Raw genomic sequence first — 19,327 nt, forward strand, 5'->3', positions numbered from 1 at the left:
ACAGCAATAGTCACAGACCCACTGTGCGAATTTGTAGCAATAAAACTCTTACGTGTTACATTACACTGTCACGCAGCTGTATTTCAAAACAAAAAAGAAGACCCTTGATCTTTAATTTGTAATTTTTTATCTCTCGCTGGAAGCTATGTTGCAAAATCCCAGCACAAATTGTTAGAGATCCTCTCAGTGCCAGAGATGCAGAATAGTCATTTCTAAAAACATTTTCCAGAGAATAAAGACAGGCAGTATTTGGCCAGAGGTACTGTAGCATTGATAACCCCTTCCCTCTTTTGTAGCAGCTGGAGAACAATGGAAGAATGAGTCAGCTGGAGCCAGAATTCTCTGGAGCAGCAAGCAGAATACTCATGGAAAAGGTCATCTATGGGTCATCAGCAGCAGTCTCCTCAGTTCCTTCTTCTTTTCAGGTCAGCACTGTTTTTTGGCATTTCAAACGACTTCTGGAAATTTTGGTACACCGAAAAAAGCTGAAAGATTTTTGTGCACCAACCTTCCCCCCATTCAAATTAATCAATTTGATGTTGTTTTTTTTCCTTGGGGCTTTACTACTTTCTAAAGAACACACAAAAAAGATTAGGGTTTTCTTTTGCACATTACCACGTAAAATGTCTGCCTTGGTTTTACTTTTTGTCCACAGCTGATTTTATGAGCTACGTCAACCAACATACCAAAACATGTATCGTCTGCAATCAAAAATATTGAATATTGAATCCATCACAGGACTTAAAATCCATTAAAATAGCAAATGTCATTATTCTTAAAATTAGTCTTAAAATATTCATTCAGTAATGAGATTCATATGCTTTTTAAATGAGTGGAAAATTGAATACAATAATATATAAAATAAACGATTGCAATGTATGTTTTTAAGTAAAGCAACAGGAAGTTTCAAGGAGAGTAAGTACAAGACTTGTTTTAGCCCTTAATCTATCACATCAACTTAGTTTCCCACGCCAGGATGTTATAGATGTGACACATATCTTTTTGAATCTCTGTTTCTCCCGAACTGACAACAGACTGTTCCTTATAGAGGCACACACACCACTGTGCCTGAATGAAGCATGTGAGCGTTAGCTGTTGACTTTTGCGATGTGGAATGCCAGGAAGCCTTAAAGAACATCACTTACAATAATAAAGCATCTTGTCCAGATGCTGTACTGCTGACCCCCTTAAGAAGAAAAATGGACCCATAATGAGATCAGCCCCTGCTCATGTGGGAACGCTGACATTTTGTCAATATTCTATTGGCATTCCAGTTAGGCTGAGAAACGAGCAGATTATTTTGTTGTTGCGAGTTAGTAAATGGATTGTTTGTTATGCTGTCTGCCATCAATCAGCAAACAGTACAAACACAGGCTGAGGCTGTCTACTGTAATTTCTCTCAAAAGACTTGCCGCCATCCTCTTAGATTAATCTTGGCAAAGCTGCCTGCGCTAATTTCTTTTCTTAGCTCCGTGTTGACTTTTTATAAAGGAAAAATTCTTGCTGTTCTCAACAACTCAAAGCTTTTCAGCAGCAGTAGGCGCCGAACATCAAACATCTCCGCAAGTTACTCACGTTAGATACTGCATTTTAAATTATCTTAATATTTCTAAATGCAAAACAGTAAGATAGTCTGATATTCTGATAGTTAAAATTGCTGATAGTGGTGACAACTAGGTCACTAGTTGAAATGTTTGCAAAAAAACATTGCATTAAAATTTGATGATTTTCACATCACAGAAACAAAACGTTTTCGATTGCTTTATATGTGGTTCACTTTAATGCTGTGCAGTTTTAAAGTTTTTACTTTATACCCAGTTTGGTACTGGAACGGCAATTATTGTGTAGAAACCAAAAACAGATTACACCTGTTCTCAAAATAATGTAAAACATGCTCCTGTTTCTAGATCATTTAACTCAGTCAGTCACTGGTCTGTTTATTGCAAGGAAAGGGTTAACCGCAATGAGAACTATAGCAAACAGAAATTAAAAAGTCAAAACACATCATTGAAGTAATTCTGAAAGTAAAACTTTTACATCTGTAAATAACGAATACAAATCTTTGATTTGCACTGAGTCACCATTTGAAATGTAACAGTAAATGCTAATGAGAAAGTAGTAATAACATTGATGGATTGTGCAAAAGAATTTCTGTGGCTTTTGCAGTTACCATTTAAATAAGGTTTATGTCTTCAAGATAAATACTCTGTATAAATAATTTAGACTGTAGTGGTAATGAAAGATTTTTCAATTAAGTGGAAACTAGGTTGTAATAAAATATTTCAAAACGTTGGAAAAACTATTAATAAATGATTGTGCTTTTTATATTCTAAATATATAAAACTTTATAGAAATGTGTGTCATTTTAGATGGTGAAAGCAATTTCTTTTCACAGTTTTTGAATTTTCAATTATTTTTCATTCAGTCTACAAACCACCTTAGAAGATGCTCATGTATGATAACAGCTTTAAAAGCAGATTTGAAAGCAAAGAAAGGGAGGGAATGAAGGAGAAACTGCAAGGGATTTGCTTAAAATTTATACCTTACATTTAGCAAAATGTAAAAATTTATAAAAATAAAAGATAGAGATTTAATCAAGAGAAATAATGAATTAAAATGTAGGTTCACACATCAGCCTCTGTGTCACAGAATAAATATTATGAAGCAAAGTAACAGTATTCATGCATCTCAGATCTCTGATCACAGTGTATCACATGATAAAACAGCTCCTAGCACCTCAGAAAAGAAAAAAAACTCTCATCATTTTCTTTTGTAGTAAATGACGCTTGAAAAGCACAGGAACTGCTTAGCATGAACTGTCTGGATCCCAGCAAGAGTGGGCTTGTGTTTCAAAGGGTTAATCGTTCACGTCAAAGACATTGGGAGTTCAGGTATATTAATGACACACTTGATCCACGATTTCTATGGACTTCTGGCAGCATGAAAAATGACAGGGTCTGATGCAGATATGTTAAATAAAGACAAAGTGTCTGACATGTCATTGCTGATGAAATTTTTTCAAGCTAAAGTTCAATGAAACCATTCTTTCAACATGACATCTATTACAAGAGTAGTGGTAGATCGTTATTTCAGAACTGACCGTGATATTAGCCTCCATTTTATTTAAATTATACTGCAACACAGTGGGGGAGAAACTATGAGGCAGGCATGCAGAAGACACGCATAGTCAAACTAACAAAAATCTTTTCTAAAATATCTAGTTCTGAACCTAAAAATGCAACAGATATCCAAGCTTAACACAATACAAAATGTATTGTTTTGGTCATCCAGATCAGAACAGGGTTTTATCAAGATAACTATAAAGTGTGGACTATTTAAAATCCAGGATGTCCATTTCAGACCTAGTGAAGAAATATGTTTAAATTGTGGAGAAAATAAGATTCTAATTAGTTAATTGGCACAGAATACTCTGTCACACTCCAGTGACGGGTGTATGTCTATGTGGGTGGAGGTACCGCAACTTATAAAAACATTAAAAATACATCTCTGCTTGCTGCAAATGATGGACAACTTGTTTTTTGCCAACATTTCACTGCTAACCTTTCACTTGAGTGCAATGACATTTATTGATTACCACTCCCAAAAAACAACAAATTTGCACAACGCCCAGTGGCAAAAATATTTACAGTACATTACTGAATATATACAGTGAAAAAATACACTTAATACAAGGTATCACATATGCTACTCTATGTAGCCTCACTTACACAGATAAAACTGATCTCAAAGTGTAAATAAGTACGCATAAAAAGGCACCGAGTTTAAAGCAAGGAGCCAAACAGAATGGCCAACATTTTACTATTTTTCAAAACTGTAATACAGTTAATTAATCTCTTGTGAGTACTCATGACTGTCAAATTACTTTTCTAGGCTGTATCCAATGACAAGGTACACTGCAACCTGTCCCAACATGTGAAAAAATCTAGAAAGGGGAACAGAACTTGGCTTCTAGACAGACACATTAAAACAAACTTCATGTGAACATCATTCAGTCATTAGATCCAAAGCGTTTGTTGGCCATTTTCAATTGGCTATAGTTCAAACTCAGACAGCAGGGCAAAGCTACATTACCCAGGCACTTCATTAATCTTTGTGCCACTTAACTAAATTCGTAAGGAAAAAAGAAGTATTAAAGCAGATACTGTTGGGTTCACATGATTGATATGTTAAATTACATTCATACAGGAAGCGCTACAAAGGTTGGGCATGTCATGTATCATGAAGGGATTAGGATACTTAATTAAAAAAAGACATTTGCTTACATTTTAAGTTACTTTAATGGAGGCCAGGGGATAGCTCAGCCTTATACCATAAAAGAAAGTTAATATGTGATTTGTCTCGGCTTGTTAGATTTTTCCTCCTATCCTCCCTGTCAACTTTCTATTTAACCCTTTACAAAGACTGTGGAACAGTATAAGGGGAAAAAGGTAGTCTTGAGTAAGAATGAGAAATATTGGCTTTTAACAGGCACATAAAAGAACAGGGATGCTGCAAGCTGTATCTTCTTGTTAAAATCGCCTACAGGGATTACTGTAGTCAGTGCAGTCTCCCAGAGATCTAACTACTCAGCTCCATTCACACACGAGTTAACCAGACAGATAATTACATGGGGAATTGTCAGCAAATAGTTACTATTACCAGCATGTATAACTTTTTTGATTCTGTCAAGCCTCAAAATAATAAAATATTGAAAGATGCATTAAACAGAAATCTGAAACAGTTGCTATGTCTGTCTCTTGCTAATTGAGTTGCTACCAAGAATGTTAGGGCTCTGGAGGATAATTTGTCAGAGCGAAACATGGAATAGTCCAATTTAATACTTGCTGCAGGCTTCAGAGTTCCAACAGTCTTTGATCAACCTTTTTAGGTCAGTTTCACCGAAAGAAAAATCTCAGGAACCAGAGAGAAAATTATTTCCTATTTTTATAAGAGCAAAGGAAAAGTATTTTTGCAGTTTTCCATTGCCACAAGAGAACTAATGAATGCAGTACAAAGCAAGAAACTTAAGAATGAGAAAAACTGCATTTCTATTCATTTGTACTTTTACAAAGTTATTGGTTAAACATTTATAATGAATATGATAGCAAGAACAATTATGAGTTAAGATCTATTTCTATAACCCACCTTGTGAACATCAAAATATTGAAACTCATCAATAAACTTCCAGCACACAAAATCTAACATTGATGGCTTGTGTTTGCATCTGGAGGATTTATTTTTTATGTCTCACAAAAGGAGCTTCAAAGGTTATCATCTGACAGCTTTGTTGTCAAGAAACTGTAAACTGCTGTTACTCTATTTTTTAAACCAGAATCCTCTTCTGTAGGAGATGCTCCAGAACTTCCATGAACAGAAGAGAATAACAAACTCAACTTTACATTCATGTAAGAAATAATAATCAACTATCTTTGTGTAATGTATCTTTTATTTTTAACACAATTTAGAAATCACAATGCTATAAATTATTTACCTGAAATGTCATAACTACATAAATTTAATCATATTCCATCCACCTCGTATTTCTTTCTTCTTTTTTTATGAGCGAAAACATTTCTATTGAACAGTCTAAGGTGATTACGTTATTACATAAAATTTCCTTTGCTTGGTCAATTTCTAATTATTTCATTACTTTTTTTGGTTGGGATTCATTCATTCTTAACTCTTACCATTTCAGTTAAAAAACACCTCAAGTCATTTTTTAGTTAATGTACATTTCCATGCTTAAAAAATAATAACCATGTTTCCTGAAATAGATGTTTTTCTCCATAATAGCTCATTTCTAGCTCCCACAATCATGACTGATACAGATTTGTGGATCCTGAGAAAGCGTAGTTGTGTGGAAGTCTCTAGAATCAGGTATCACGTAAGGAGGAAATATCTAACAGGTCACACAAGACAATGCACTACAGTTTACAGTTAACTACAGCAAATCTAAACTCCAACATTTTCTTCTTCTCCTCCCCAGCCTGTCTCAATCCTGGCATGACCTTGAGAATGTTGTGTCGTGGTTGTGCTTCCTTGGACAGTTGCAGTTGTGTCTACGTTGATTAACTCTTGATCTCATTTATTATCTCTGCAAATGGTCTCAAGGTCACAGGGCTGGAAATTTAATTATGGTCGCAGTATATTAAGTGGCACATTTAAAAATGCTGAATCGGAGTAATTAATTTTTTTGGACGGTCGTCCCAGAGGAGCCAGAATTTTTTCCCCTTCGTCTTTTTTTCCCCTCACACTGGGGTGTCTGGACATTCATCAGAGCCATTGTAGCTGACAGCTGTCTTTTAGCTGTAAACAGCATCGTTATTCTTGTTTTATGACCGCTTTTAAAAACACTGTACGGCAGTCTCCCTTTTTAATATATAATATATGCCCGTCTGTGTCCCTGCGCCATTCTTCACTTTTGTTGTAAAACATGATTTGAGGGTTCCACTCGTCTTAGCCTTTAAATTGAAATCGCATTCACCCTTCACTTCCATCTAATGTCAAAAAATGAGCAATGAGACAGGGCACTTTGCCCACCAGCCCAGAAAAGCCAAGCACAGCACACGGAATCAACCTCCTGGCCCTCAGGACGCTGCAGCACTGGACATAATTAGAAAACACTTGACGTTAACTTGGCACTTGCTGTTGACTTCGCAACAGCTATCAGTGGTTGAGCAAAAGCATTTCCCAGCCTGCATTTACCATCCAGCACTTAGAAAGCTTGTAATGTTTAATGAAGTATTTGTCATTACATTTGCGGTAATTTGCCATTTTAGTATTACGTGTAGGTGAGATATGGTTCATATATATTTAATAAAGACCTGTGAAAGCAGCCTCTGACATGTGCATCCCTCTCATGGACACTTGTCTACTCCCGTTAAAAGCAACCATTTGGATTTATTTCCTGGAAAAACCGCTGGGGGGGGGAGAGAGGCTTAAAAAACAGAAGGCAATGGAAGAGTCTTTTGCTCGGGAGTAAAGTCAAAACCTGCCTGGTAGCTACGGGGAAATTGTCTACTGAGCCCTAAATTTAAGAGAATTTAATTTCCCACACAGTTTTAGGTTTTGTTAATCTTGCTGTAAAAAATAATTGATAAGCTTCTTTTGCCTTTATTAAAATATAGAGAAACAAATAAAAAAGTGAATGTTAACGATTTGCCCGTACCTACTAAATTGCAAGTGTACACGAGCTCTAAAATACATCTTGTACGTTATGACAGCTTCAAAAAGGAATGAAGTTTCATTTAATTTATTTCAAATAACTCAATTAAAATAAGATGCAGACTGTTCAACATCCATAAAAAATGTGCACCTTATTTGCTGCTACCTGTAAGATATTTTTTTATTTTTCAAAAAAGAATTTTATTTTGAGAAGGAAAATTAAATTCCTGTTTTATAAAGTTATACTTTAACTACTAGTGGCCGACAATAATAGAAATTAACAATGATAAATTCTCTTCAGAGTACAAATCAGCACTTGAAAACAACTGCAATCAAAGGCCATTTCTTTTGGAAAGAATCGCATTCAGATTCCCAAACAGAAGAATGGATGAAAGACTCAATTACATTTTTACAATTTAGAAGAACATTTTACTTCACAGAGATGTTACACGTATATTACATTAGAAAAGCTGCAAGGGCACACTAGCAGGGAGCATTGTAAAACTGGTTGATTATAATTACATTCTATAAGATCCTATAAGAGATGAATGAGATATATAGTACTCAAAAATTCACTTCACGTATTTAAAGTCTGGTTCTAATGCTCCAAGCAAAAGTATTAAGACAGTCATTACAAAGTATTTCACTCCATGTGCATAATTTTTCCTATTAGCATGAACAACAGAAATGTTGTTGTTTTAAGGACCGTGCTTGTATTCCTTGCTACAAAAAATAAGGTCCTGCATAATATGCCAAAGCAAAGATCTTATAGTCATTTTGTTACCTTTTGCTAAAAGCCAAATTTTTATCTGTTACTTCTTGCAGTTTTTTGTCGCATAACAGCAGAACAGTACTTGATCTCCTCAGCGTTACCCAGCACGCTGCTCACAATAGCGTTCTCTTAACTTGTGTAACTCCAGATAGCTGTGGTTCAGCCTGGGTTTGTAGGAAAAAATCTGTTGCAAATTGGAATTCTTCCGCTTGGGTACGATCATGCAAACAATCACACAGAATTTATTTAACCTTCAGCCAGCTGCTCAACCAGCCTGAAGTTATTGATAGCCCATCAGCGATGATCAAGATGGAGCAGCTAAATGAAGAGGCACATTTTTACGATAGAGCCATTGAGCTGGTAACAGGACTTGAAAGGTTGTGTCCGCTGAGCTAGCATGGTCAAGGAGCTCAGCTGCAGGAGGGAAATAAAACTGTTAAGTCACGGCTGCCCTCCAATCAGTCACAGGGGTAATGATCTTTGACTTCGGCTGGGTTATATGTCAGCAAATATTCGTCTGTCAGACAGCCACAGCAAAAGCCTCCAGCCCCGACGCATTGTTATCAGAGAGACCAGGTCTGATATATGGAGCTCACAGGCCAGTGAAATAAATTTCACAGCCTTCAGCAGGCATACTGAATTTTAATAGTGAAGAGTTTAATGTGGGTCCCAGAAGAGTATTTTGTTATGTGCCAGTAGTGGAGTTTTGCATCGTATTTCATACCACAAGGATAAAATGGGTTAAGCATACATTTTTGAGTAAATTAAAACAAAAACCTATATGTGATAAAAGGTAAAGGGCCTGAAAATTATTTTTAATTATCAATTAAGAATCATCTTGGACTTAACTATGTAGAATTCTTTTTATATGTGTATGTCCAAGGCTGCGAATACTGCTAGAGTGTAGGAAAGGGGGTATAAGGATAATAAGACATGTGTACTGTAGGTCCTTCAAATCCATCTAAAATAGTGTTTGACCCTAAAGATAATACAGAAAATCTACCCTTTAGGGAAAGTCGGTGAATCAGGCAATAGAAAATGACTTATTTGCAGAAAGAAAGAATAAAGTTTTAAAATTCTTTACATTGATTACAACAAAGCAAAAACCATAACTGTTTAATGGGTACTTGTTATATCAAACTCTAGCATAGTTCTACACTTCTACAGTAGAAGACAGAATAATAGACTATTCAAGAAGCAAGGAAAACACCATCACAACCCTCTTTAGTTTTTTTGGTATGTCTCATTTCAGTTCGTAAAACAAAGCAATTTTCTAAAGAGCAGAGGGGTTGCTGGATAACATTTGCTGTTAAACATTTGCTTGCATGTAATTAAAATTAAAATCTGTTATTTTTCATATAACACCATTTAAACTAATAATTTGACCATACCGTCCAAATAACCTTTCTATTAAATTCTATTTGATTATGTTCTTAGTTCTAAATGAAACCTATCAATTATTTATACAGCTGATTTAAAAAAACTAACAACATAAATTAACATAAAGTACTGATTATTTCATTAATGGCTTTAATTAGAATCAGACACTGGGGTGTTATTTAGGATTATCAGCGTTTGCAAGCTAGCTCCAAATCATTTACCCAAGTGTCATGACACATCGAACCAATTATCTCAATCCTTTTTAATAAGGTGAATTGAACAACTCCAGTATAGGTTGTGTCATGTTCTTCTTTTGTAAATGTGTTGCTCCAGAAATAAAATGACTGAAAAAGGGAAACAGTTCATGAAAGGGTTGGAGTGTCCTGCACTTCCTTTTCCTAATGATTTGAGAGGCATTATTTGTGACGAGGCTTGGTGTACGATGCACTGAGGTGTACATCACATGGCACGGACTAGAAACAGCATTACTGAAGACGTAAAGTAAAGTTGAGGGGGCATGCTTTTCCAAAACAACTGAACTCACTATAGTGGTGCATCAATTATGTGTAGTAAAAACAGCCACAAGCTACAGTACATGTACTGTATGCCCTGTTGGTCTATATTTAAGGTTCAGATGGAAAACGGACTCTACATTTTGGAAAGAGCTAGGAATGTTGAACTTTTAAATAGAAGAGTGGTAGCTGTATTATTCTCTTTAGTTTCACGGAAGACGAACTCACAGTGCACATCAAATTCCCAGAGTTAGTTTTGTAGCATTAGTCTAAATTGCTTTATTCAGATGTAATTATTATGCATTTGTAAATGCGCAGTCATTCATTTTCTAAATCTATATATCAAATACCGTATAAAATTGATATAGACTGTGTCTGAACAGTTATCCAAAACAAAAACAGGCAAGTTATTCTGTGATAGGATTGGATATCTTTAAAAAAATGTTCTGCTAAAGAATAAGAACATATAAAAACCACAATCTGAAATCTCACCATTACTTTTTTTCTTAAGTTATGGATAATAAATATTGTACTACTTGTTAATAATGTATTGGACCTTCTGTAATGGGTGTTCATCAAAAGGCTACATTAATTTTAATCTTACATACTGTATACATACATATATTGTCATCTCATACAACTGTTACCTTATAATATAATAATATAATGTTTCTTTATTAGCCCTATACAATTTATTGCATTAGGAATATAATAGTAACGATGGTATAAGACTAATGAGTGATAGAAAATCTGGCTTTGGGGCATTTTAGGGGCTAACTGTAGCTCTCAGAAATCTGTGATAATAAATAATAATGTGAAAAAAACTAGATAACTGTGAAAAACTACAGTACGTGGCTGACATTGACTACTGTATGTCTTTAAAATTGATGCATGACCAAGGTGTTGCTGGGAAAAGAGTAATTGCACACAACAGCAGTTCCAGGCTAGGCAGTGTGTGGAATCAGTGGGAAGAAGACTGCAAGTGTCTCCTACCCTTCTTGAGGTCAAGGCATTAATTGAAGAAGTAAAAACAGGAGGGCAAGCTGCAGTCTGTGTGCGCAGTTGTGTCCCGTGAACGTGGCGCGGCGGGGAGGGGGAACAGGCCTCCCTGCTCATGGCTGGGTGATGATACAGGGAGAGCTGCTGCCTCTCTCCTGGGGGATTAGCCTCAGAGGAACAATTAGGAGTGGCAATGCCCTTCAGAGGTGGGAGGAAACCAGAGCTCCTAGTGAAAACCTGTGCAAAAACATGGGGAACATGCAAGCCCCACGCAGACAGGTGCCCAGGGTCCCAGGCCAACTCCGAAACTGTGACGCAGCAGTGCTAGCCACCAGGATACCACCCCTCCTTGGAGCAGAAGTAGCTTCACTAAAACTATCTGTTGTCCCGAGTGCTCATTGTTCTGCACGGTTCTTATTTATAATTTTTGTTTTGTAATTGTTCTGTGTGGTGTTGTCTATTGTCCTGCGCACGTCCCAAGAGAATCTCAATGTACATGTGTATTGACGTTAAACTCTTCTCTCTCACTATCTTGTAAAGACAGCTGAACACCGGATCAAAAACAACAACAACAAAAGATTTCAAGGAAGGGGGAAGGGTGAAACTGTGTAATTAGATAGAAGGTCCCATAATTTATTAGATCCAGTATTTTTTTCTGTTCTTGAAAGTAACTTTTCTGTTGATCACAGGTCACTTTAGATGTTAATTATTACTTAAATTTGATTCAGGTTGATGCATCATTATCATAATTAAAATTTCATGAATCTTACCAGATTCTTTTATTTCACTGTTACACTTGCCAATAACTAACGATAGCTTATGCTGCCTTTCTAGGTGTACTTAGAGGCATGTGAATACTAATACAAAGAACAAGCTCTTTGGTGTCATAAAACAAAAAAAAATACTTTAAAATAAAGCAATACTACAGTATGCACACAGGCTCAATATTGGATAGCAGTTGTACATGGGATTAAAGAAACTTCTAAATGCTAAACTGTGTTCAATCTTGCATGGAATTTATTACATTGTATTAATTTTTTACAAACATTACTCTCATCTTACCTTACTGAACATGTGGCTCATTTCTAAGCCAGTCTGAAGTCCCTTAGGGTGGACTCAGAAATAACAAAATGTAATATTGAAATCACACTGCTTGTATGGGTAAATGTGTCTTTTCACATGGTGAATAGTAAAGGTTTTGTGGTACATTTTGACACGGACTAATTATATAGCCCAGTAAGAATAGCACCTCTTCTGACATGCAGTGTTTTGTATGCCACTGTTTTAAATGCTTTGCTCATTTGTTTCCTTTTAATATTTCATCTCTCCTTAAATATTAATTTATTTCCAGTTTTAAATTTTTAATCAGTTCTTTCCTACAACTTTTCTGTTAACTGCTGTATATGCTTATTATTTTAAATAATAATAATCATTTTTGGATCATTAGGAGATGTAAGGCCTAAAATGAAACGTTTCCCATTTTTTATTAATTCCGAATACCACTTAGAGTGATCTAAACACTAATCCCCCATCCCACACATACTCACCCAAACAGACCTAACACAAATTAAAACGAGTTTAAAATATTCTGGGACTCCCATTAGCATACCCAAGAAACAAAATGTCTAGGCTTATAGGAAAACATAAAGATTTCAGAAATAAGAAAATTCAGTATCTTACTTGCCTACACTGAATATTTGCACTAGAATATGAACACATAAATGGGTTAAAAACAAAATTTAAAGTTTACAGGAGTGTATATGAATATTAGCTTCAAAAGAGTTTGGTTCTCTTTAATGTATTCACTGAAAACAACTTCACCTCAACTTACTGTATATCTAGAAAGGGCTCATCTGACTTTCTTATTCATTTCAACTGAGAAAAATGGAATATATTCAAATGAGAAATGTATTGCTTTCCCTTCCATTCAGAGATAATGTCACTACAGCTTAAAAGTATAAATGCAATCTTTTTTATACAATCTGCACATGCTTTTTACTTTTAGATGTCAAAGATTTGTAGACATTTTAGCTATTAACTTATATACCAGACCACTGTTTTTTTCACTTTCCTTTATAGTCTGAAGTAAGAAAACGTGTTTGCTTAATTGCATGCTTGGTAAGACCTCAAAATTATGGGAAGTACTCTTTTCATTTTATTCTAGATAATAGAACAGAAAAATACCAGAGCTAAATGTGTCTGGAAGGCAGTTTTAGTAGAAAACATTGTATCTGGACACATTTGGGATAAACATCCTTCAATTTACAACAAAGCCGTTACTCAGTGTGTATATACTATTGATTCGCCTTTGCTTCAGATTCCTTAATGCACAAACGAAAGCTGAATAAGCTTTTCAATTTCTAGTTCTCTAATAGTTTGTATCCTCTGATAAACCTCAGTAAGCCTTCCCTACCGAGACGTGACAGAGTTGCTAGGGACAGAGGGATTGACAGGAAAAGTAGAACGACAAAATACTTAAGTCAAGCATGTAAGACCGTTCCATCTCCTCTCTTTACGTGCAATTTTCTTCTAGTACAAATAAAATATTTCTGCCTGTTCAGAGTCTTATCCAGTAAATTTAGTTAAATTGTTTTGTTTTAATCATGCTTTCTCTTCCGGCAAACATTTTTTATAGTTGCATTTAGTGCCAGATAGGTTTGTGACTGTAGTTCTGAAAAAATCTAAAAAATGTTATACTTAAATGAAAAATATTTCAACATCTTGGTTGCATTTTTAACCTGTTATGTTCATCCCTCGCAGACACCTCTGACAATGAAATGATTTGCACATTCATGGTGGCAATTGATATTTTAAAAATAATAATATGTTTCACTCCTTTTGCACAAACTAAGTACTGGTTACAAGATTTAAAGATTACTGATAAAGATATTTCTTGATAAAGATATATCACATTTTAAAATGTGTAAGCATATATATTAATATAATACCATATTTATCTACCATATTTCTTCTGTGTAATTCACTTACCTTTGCTTAAGAGTTGTCAATTCACGTTCATTAGAGTTTCACCTAATGTCATTTTATTTACCTTACTTACATTAACATACATACATGAACCCAGGCTTTTTTACTTTGTCTTCTATTGTTGGGATGGCAACAATATGGATAACCCATTTAATTTTATTTTTAAAAAAAAAAGATGTACCATGAAGATGACACTTTTGTAAATCATACATTTTGAGAATCATAACTGCAAATGAGATACTGCAATTCTATATTCTGATCTAAGATTATGTCCAAAACAAAGTTCACCTGTGGTAAGAACTTAAATCTAAGAATTACAATGGAAACACAATCTTATGAAAACTTTGTAAAATGCACATCTCAGAAACAAAAGAAAAAAAGTCTTATAATCTATTATGCATTTGTATACGGAACAAGTAATTATGATCAATTATAGAATCCTCAGACATGTTTGCAGCTTCTGTATGATTGTAATTATTTTGCAAAGTTTTATCGGAAATGTTAATTTGCTTTAGTTAATGAGGAGATGTCACTCTCAATTGTGAGTTTTCTCTGTCAGTGGGAATCGTGTCCAAACAGTTCATCATGACTTCAAAAGGAAACACTGACTGGTTTTTGTAGGTACACATCAATAAAGCCTTTGCAAACACAACTGCCTGTTAAAATAAAGCACCATAATAAACACCTTATTTCACTGGATCATCTTTAACTTAATAAGGCCTACTGATCTGTCAGTGTAAATAGTAATGTGTTAATTAGTAATTCCAGAGTCTAATCCAGTGTAAACAGGAGAGAGTTAGAGTATTAGAGAGGAGGAATGGAAAGTGTGATCGGAAAAGGTTTAGCATTGTTATCTGCATGTTCATTTGTTAGACTCATCTTGGATTTGTGCTGCTTTCTTGCTACAGATGCAGTAATTATTAGGCTGTAATAAAGCAACGATTTATGAAAGTAAATCCTTATATTCTGCCCAACCAAGGAATTCACATTATCTTATTCTTATCCGTCTTAAAAGTTGTGTGAATCATTTGTATCAAATTTCCAAATTAATTTGAAAATGACGTGATGTCTCCTAGATTAGTCAAAAGATTCAATCTTATCGACATTGTTTAGAATATCCTGAGTGCTATATCAAGTAAACACAGCAAGACATTCTGAAGCTCCCACAACCACTGTAAGCACTGATATACTGTAGGATAAATTGTGGTATATATACTGCACTTTGGGATGACTTCAAAATTTTAGCATTTTCCAGTTAGTTTCCTGCTTTTTGTCTGTCTTTATGCCACTTTTATGGTGGTGCTCCTTTTTCTTAGTTTCCATTTGCACTGTATCATCAACCAAATAATTGCTTGATTATTGATCATGTTCTAAGAACTCGGCTGATACAGATTAGTGGCCAGTGGTCATCAGGGATGAATGTCTTTTCTGCAGCGTTCCGAAGCCCACTGTACAACAGAAGAAGATAGGAAAGGTACAAAGGAGAGGAGACCTTCTAACCCATTTAGCAGTTAGTAGTGAATTGATCCAATAACTGTACTGAGAACGGGAGGCAGTTCTTCACCCTGAGTGGTTGGATGAGATTCTGGATCCTCTTGTCTGCACCTTTTTTATGTTCTTATGTTCTAAATGCACTGAAGCAGTTGGCACTGTCTCCAGAGCCTTATGGAAACACAGGACCTCCCATTTCTCACTATTCCTAATTCACCACCAGCACAAATCGTTGCATCAACTGTTTGGCCTCAATAGTTAGCCAGCATACATTCCATTATACAGAATTAAACACAATCCACATACTCTGATAATAAACAAGAAGTGTGGTATAACAGCAAATTTCAAACCTTGTGATGCACTCCTCCAATATTGTTTTGAGGAACAATTAACTTAATTGTGTCCATCGGAAGTTATTTTTGAAGCTACAGTTTTTAAGTATCAAAAATTGAAATCAATATTTTGAACTTCATCGTTGTAGTTATATCACCTGTAGGTATAAAACACAGTACTGACATATGGCAATAAAAGGTGTATATAATTATAAACAATTGTATAAAATGAAGACAAAGCCATACTTTTTTCTTAAGTTTCATTCTCGCTTAATGTCAAAAAGTGGTTATTACTGCACAATTGTGAGAAATCAATAATAATAATAATAATAATAATAATAATAATAATGCAAATAATATCGAGTATTTTAAAATTAATATACCAAAGCAATAGGAGAAATAAAATATTTGCAGAATCTAGGAATATTGCATTTCCAGGAATATAATTTGAATACCATTCCGTCATTTTTCTGAAAAGGTGGTTAGAGCATGAACGTTTCCTCGTAAGCAAAATTCTAGACGTTTGAGATACAAGAAAAAAAAACATCAGAAAGTGGACCTTTGACTTTACACACCTATTGTGTACAATAATCTAAAATATATTCCTAACATATTTTGAAAATAATTTAAGACATATTCCCAAACGAAAAATCTTTAATGGTTAAGATGTTTAATCTCAGATCTCCAATCCTCTCTTTAACTGGCAGCATCAGACAAATTATTAAAACATATGATTTTCTCAAAAACCTATTTTGTCATATTTGATTCTTACATTGCATAAAAGAGTCCGACACTGCTCTCTTTGATCAAGCTGCAGAAACAGAAAACGTCCTACTGTGATTAGACATTACTATATCTTGTGCATGCCAGCAAAGACTTTCAAACACTGAAATCCCACTAGTGATTTCTAACCACAGAAACAAGGGAATTAACTGGGGGCGAACGTGTTGCTCACACCTTAGCCAAAAAAAAACATTTGAGCCTAATTAATAGAACATTCACAGCAAGTGATCATTAGGGTTTACTTGAGGAAAAGAAGACAAAAACAGGTTTTGTAATTAGAAGCAATATTTTCAAAGCTTGCTCTTTTCTTTCTAAGCATCCATCTAGATAAATATAATTAGTTAAGGTATGATGGGTTGTTAGCATTTATTAGCTCTGTTTGCATGGGCATTAAGAATAATTACCCCCAGAAAGCCTGAACAAAGTCATGGTCCTAGGAGTTTCAGCTTGAACGTGATTTCTGAAAATCATCGGCAGCCTTCTCTGAAAATATGGATTTGTTCATCAAACAAGCCCATGACATACAGTATGTTTCTAGATTTATACGTCTAGAATTCTAGAATCCGTATTTAATCTACACTGATTTGCATACACTAATTGCCAGTTCCCATTATCCAGTGTGTGGTCACCTTTGCTGATGATAAAAAAAGAATCATAAATTACCACTTTTATCAGTTCAATTATTCAAACGCAGCAGGACACAGTCAAGACCACTTTAAACTTGGTTTTAGAAATGGGACTGGCTGATTCTTTCATTTGTCACTTTTAATGCTCTACAGGGTGTTAAAATAAGGATGCAGACTGTTAATGTTTAAATAATTTCTTTTATAAAAAACAGCTTCTTTCCAGAATCATAATGCTCCAACCAGGGAAATAAAAAAGCTAAAATAAAAAATCCATATGTTTAATTGGGAGTTCTTCATATCTAAAGTATTTTTAAATGACCCTATTCCTCACATCAGGAGATTTTGTACTATGAATACTAGAAACTGACATTATCCGCATAGCTTTCCAGCTCTGTAGACAGCATTCCTCAAGCTAGCCTTTAGGGATCATTTTTGTGGGAAAGTACAATGGGGAGTTTGTTATCACCCGATCCATTTTTATATATCTCTTAGAAATTGCTGACATTAGTGTGTTTTACAGCAGGAGACAAAAGACAGCTTTGATAATGGATTTTAGATTGATACTACGTCAACTAATATGATTTTGAGCAACACACAAAATCTAAACAACAGATCAAAAGCTCAAGAAATATTAAAAAAAAAACAGAAAAGTTATTTCCTTTATAGAGTATGGGAAAGGCAATAACTTTGTGTCAGTTTAAAAATTAGCAAAATTTCATCTTGCCACTTTTATGTGTAAATTTAAGCAAGTTTCCATTAAGACTTGGTGAAGATCTAGGACAGGCTGTTCTCACAGTAAACACACATTTGTAAATATGAACTTCTATTTTCAAAAGGAGAGTGATATAATAACAGCTCCACTTCCGTTCAGTGCCGGTACATATTTAAGAATACCCTTTTGTTGCAGGCATTAAAACACTTGTTTCTGCCTCTGATGTTCTCCTGTTAATGATCATGCTTGTTGGAGCCACTGAGTCTCTGCATGACAACAAGGTTCTCAGTTCAGTGAGATTTCTGTCTAGTTGATTACACAATATAGTTTCTATGCATTAAGCCATCTTCCTAGGAATTTAAGCATTGCTATAAAAATAAACCCAAAATTGCACCTTATACTAAGAAAAACATCTAAATATTTAAATTCACATAACCCTTCCATTTTCACTGCATTCATTAATGCCTTCACTATCTTGAGAAACTGCGATGTGACGAATTAGGGCAAGGTACTTTTTAATTGAGGGAAAAAGTATTCATAAAGTGTTTTTTCACTTTACTATCATGCCTTAACTATTTGTTCTAGTATAACTGAAAGTATGGGGTTACGTAGGTTTCAATACATGTATAATTCCTCAATGTGGTATTCATACATTTTATCAGTTATTGGTATTTATTCTAATTTAATTTATGCACTATTGCTAAGACAAGTGAGAGAATTCTTTCACAATTCATGTAAGTGACATAATTGCATGTAAGCACATTAACATTGATGGATTTCTGGTTCCTGAATATTTGAGAAAAAATCTGTTTAACCTCAAAATACCAGAACATGGCATTCTCACATTCCTGCACTCAAATCAAGTAGCAATACTTTACAAGCTCTTCGCAAATACATCAGCTTTGTGAGCATGTTTTTGTTTAGGCCTTAAATATGTCAAAAAAGACAATTTGTCTACTGGGGATGTTGCACATATAATATACCTAGACTTTCTGGGGAAATTGCTTACTGAGTTATATATACTGGATCAATAACTTACAGTAAATACGTGTCTTTATATTATTACCCTGGCTTGTGTAAAGGCAAGCACAAGGGAAAGAAGCTACATTTTTTTCTACTTCAGCCCACAGAACTAACTAATGAGCTCCATAGCTCAAGCAATTATTCCAGAATAACATCTACAAATGAAGGTTATGCTGTTCAGTAGAGGGGGATGTAATGGAAATGTAAAACCACAAATGCTGATAACTATCTGTGATGTCAAACACTGCGGTGCTGCACTGTACATAAACTCTATTCACCAGTTCATCCGTGTTTGTAGATCTCTGAAGCAATTCAGTTGGACACAGTAATTAAATAAAGGAAGCAGCTCCCATTTCCTGTGCATTTTCACCATTAATCATCATCTACATCTCCATATCCCTTCATAATAATAAATAAAATTGTAAAGAGGGATAAGTTAAATGAACGCAATTACTTTTTACAGGGGGAAACTGAATTCATAGATCAATTTTTAATAGTTTGGTTTGTGTTCAGCTCATAGTCCTTCAGAGTGTCCAAATAATTGCATT

Source organism: Lepisosteus oculatus, chromosome 5, assembly GCF_040954835.1.
Source record: "Lepisosteus oculatus isolate fLepOcu1 chromosome 5, fLepOcu1.hap2, whole genome shotgun sequence".
NCBI classification, from domain to species: domain Eukaryota; kingdom Metazoa; phylum Chordata; class Actinopteri; order Semionotiformes; family Lepisosteidae; genus Lepisosteus; species Lepisosteus oculatus.